The sequence below is a fragment of the Mustela nivalis genome (genome assembly GCF_964662115.1).
Source record: "Mustela nivalis genome assembly, chromosome: 1".
In the NCBI taxonomy this organism is placed as follows: domain Eukaryota; kingdom Metazoa; phylum Chordata; class Mammalia; order Carnivora; family Mustelidae; genus Mustela; species Mustela nivalis.
Genome location: NC_139020.1, coordinates 21,807,146 through 21,810,833, shown reverse-complemented (window position 1 = coordinate 21,810,833; position 3,688 = coordinate 21,807,146). Strand labels below are relative to the sequence as shown.

The 3,688-nt window shown below is 35.2% G+C and overlaps 1 pseudogene across 1 annotated transcript; it reads left to right on the top strand.

Moving 5' to 3' along the window:
• The first annotated feature begins 1,845 nt into the window (after nt 1–1,845).
• On the top strand, nt 1,846–2,606 carry LOC309847751 (small ribosomal subunit protein eS4 pseudogene; annotated as a pseudogene). The gene has a single exon. The product of its transcript is annotated as a small ribosomal subunit protein eS4 pseudogene (transcript).
• Nucleotides 2,607–3,688: the final 1,082 nt, after the last annotated feature.

Genomic DNA, 3,688 nt, shown 5'->3' with positions numbered 1-3,688 from the left:
AACTCTATCTGATTCCATGGCCTTTATTCTCCCCTTCACTGCTGATCAGTTTCTCCTGTTACTTATTTTGATATATACTTAGTGACACTATTTCACTACTTTGGTAAATACAGCTCAGCATTATGAACAATCCACCAGCTATTTGCAAATATTATATTAAATTCCAAGTTAAAATGCTCCAATATCCTTCCAAGTGCCACTAATTAGGTGTACAATAACCTTTCAAAATTAAAAGAAAAAAAAAATTAACTCAGCAATGCTGTCTGTCACTTACTTCTCTTTTGGACAGTGTTCGAGTTCATAGTGCCTTCGAATGGAATCCCTAAGAAAGTCCTGGGATTTAAAAAAGAGGGGGAAAAAGCTCATAGAAATTTCTATACTGTGTAGATGTGCTAAGATTAATAGGACTGGGAATTCCTTGGGGTGCCTGGGTGGCTCCGTCCTTAAGGCCTCTCTGCCTTAGGCTCTGGTCATGGTCCCAGAGTCCTAGGATTGAGACTTGCATTAGGCTCTCTGCTCCAGGGAGCCTGCTTCTCCCTCTTCCACTCTCCCTGCTTGTGTTCCTCTCTTGCTGTCTCTCCCTGACAAATAAATAAATAAATTCTTTAAAAAATAAATATGACTGGGAATTCCCAACAGAGAGTCATAAAAAGAGAGGGAAATGGAAGCTGGAAATTTGGAAGAGGACAATTGCTTACCACAAACATTTGATCATTTGTTCATTGTGCCATTTTGCGTAATCATTGTACCCAGCTTTTCCATCATCAAAGAATGCACCATGACGTTGTTTGAGTTATTCTCCTTTATTCAATGAGTTTATCAGTTTGTACTTCGTCTGTGTTTTAACTTTGAACTTCTCTCTGTGTTTAGCACCATTAGATTGGAAACTGCTATGGTGAATCTGAAATGGTATGGAGGCAATGGGAAAGCTGTAGTAAAGGAAGAAGAGAATTATGAGATATTTGATCTCAGTGGCAGTCAATTTTATATCTGGTCTTTAATGGAAAATAAGTGAACATTCTTACCCCTGACCTTTCACTTTAAAGTGAATTACTGTTATATATTTTCCATCATTACTTTTTCCTTTAATCTTTTTTTCTCATAGAATGCAATTGACTTGAATAAAATCCCATCTTTTCTGAATCTCAGCATGTATTCTGTTTGAGTGTGGATGGTAAGTTATTTTTTTCCTACAGCTATCTAACATGGATGTTCTTAAATAGCTTCAGGATAAATGTTAGGGCTTCAAAGGTTTTAGTTTAGTTGTTTTTATCTTACCTTTAGCATGTTGTGTGCCATTTTTCTTAAAGTTGAAAAGTCTATTCCTTTAAAATTATTTGCATTAACTAAAAACAATGTATCCTAACTTTTGCTGGTATGGTCTGTATCAATTACTCCCTAAAGAGTATTAGGATAAGTCAAGGCTATATAACAAACAACTAAGGAAGTATTGAATAGTCATAATAAATTAAAATATTTCATAGGGTATTTGAGACTAAATCGACAGTCAATTAAAAATGGAAAGAAGCTATTCTACAATATGCAACATAAGAAAAATGAAATCTTACTGAAACAGAAGAATGTTGTTAAATATTCATAGGAGCACATATTTGCTACAGGAAAGTAAATATTTGACCTCCTCCATGCTGTAGACTAGACACAGTCTCAGACTCATATCACTAGTATGTCCATGTGATCAGTTTAGGAGGATACCAAGACATGTATGGGTCTGTAAAAGTGATATAGGGCATAAAGGGACACGTTTTCTGTGGAGAATAAACAAAACAAAACAAAACAAAAAAGTATTTTTCTGCCTAGTACAGCCATGGATTATGGTCCAAGAAGCATCTAAAGTATGTAGTAGCTTCACAGCTTTGGATGCTGGGTAAATTGACTAGTGTGTTTGCTCTTTGTCCATCTACTTATTCCCATAAGCTGAGAGAATGTCCCCCACTTATCATTTTCTTAAGGATCAGACTCAAGTATGTCCTTATAGGAGACAAAGTAAAGAAGATCTGTATGCAACGTTACATCAAGATTAATGGCAAGATCTGAACTTATACAATCTACCCTGCCCGTTTTATGAAGGTCATCAGCACTGACAAGACTGGTGAAGATTTCCATCTGCTCTATGACAGCAAGTGTTGCTTTGCTGTTCATTGGATTACACCTGAGGAGGCAAGTATATGTTGTACAAGATGAAAAAGATCTTTCTGTGGACAAAAGGAATCCCTCATTTGGTGACCCACGATGCTCACACTATCCTTTATCCTGATCCCCTCATGAAGATGGATGACACCATTCAGACTGATTTGGAGACTGGAAAGATTACTGATTTCATCCAATATGGTAATCTGTGTATGGTGACTGGAGGTGTTAACCTGGGAAGAATTGGTGTGATCACCAACTGAGAGAGACACCTTGGTTCTTTTGACATAGTTTACATGAAGGCTGCCAATGGCAACAACTTTGCCACTCAGCTCGCCAACATATTTTATCAGCAAAAGAAATAAACCATGGATTTCTCCTCCACGTGGAAAAGTACACACCTCAGCATTACCGAAGATAAAGACAAGAGACTGGTAGCCAAACAGGGTAGTGGGTAGAATGGTTCCTAGGTGGCGTGATTGGAAGTCTTTCTCCTTAACTCAAGATCATATAACATGATAAAAAACAAAAACATAAACATCCAACTAAAATTTGTTCTACTTTTATTGTCATTATATACTGACAATTCCAAATAACGTCAGTGATTAAAGTGTTCCTCAAAACAGTGACTAATGCTCCCATGGCCTCTTTCCCTTGGTATGTTAGTGATGAGGATTCAAGACTAGAGCCTGCCATGAGTGGTATGAGAGAGCACATTTGACTACAGAACAAAAATGGAATCTGTGGGTCCCGTGGTCATTTTTTTCTCTTTTCTACTCTCATGAGTTGAAAAGGAAAGACCTGGTGCTTTTTCTCTAGGTGTTACTTACATGGATTTCATAATAGTCCTTTTCTTAAAAATTTTTATAGCCATAAGAGAGGGCTAAAACTTGAAGCAAGACTGGAACATCAAGAAATTTATTCTAGGGAATTTTTCAATGTACTAAAATCTCTTAACATTTATTTTAAAAGGTATTGTTAAATTGACAATATTTAAATTTCTAAATTTATAATATTTAAAATTTATTAAAATTTATCTTGAAATTTATTTCTTTGTTACTGACATAGAGAGTTTGGTACAAAAAGAAAATTTTAAAAATGCTTGAATCTTTGATGAAATAGTGGTATAATGTTACAGATATAGTTATATTTTAGTTGGCTTTGGCGCAGAAAGTTTCTCATTCTCCATCTATGTTAACCCCTTTCTCAAGTTCAATTTATTTCCCCCTTTTCTTTCACATGAAAAAAAAGAAAAAGTCATAGACTTCAATTTAGAAGCAGTAATAAGAAATAAATCTTCTGAGATTTTGCTTTAATTAAAAAGAGCTGTGTCTGCTTACCATTTTTTCCCCCTATCTACATGCAGTGATTCTATTATCAAGGATGCTAATGGACAGAGAAGTGGAATGTGTGCATTTAGATATGGGTACATGGACAAGAACAAATATTAATTTAATAGTTTTACATTACTTGGGAGGCTCTGTATATTATAATATTTCCCATTACAATTAGGTATTATATTGAGATACTCAATTTTTAA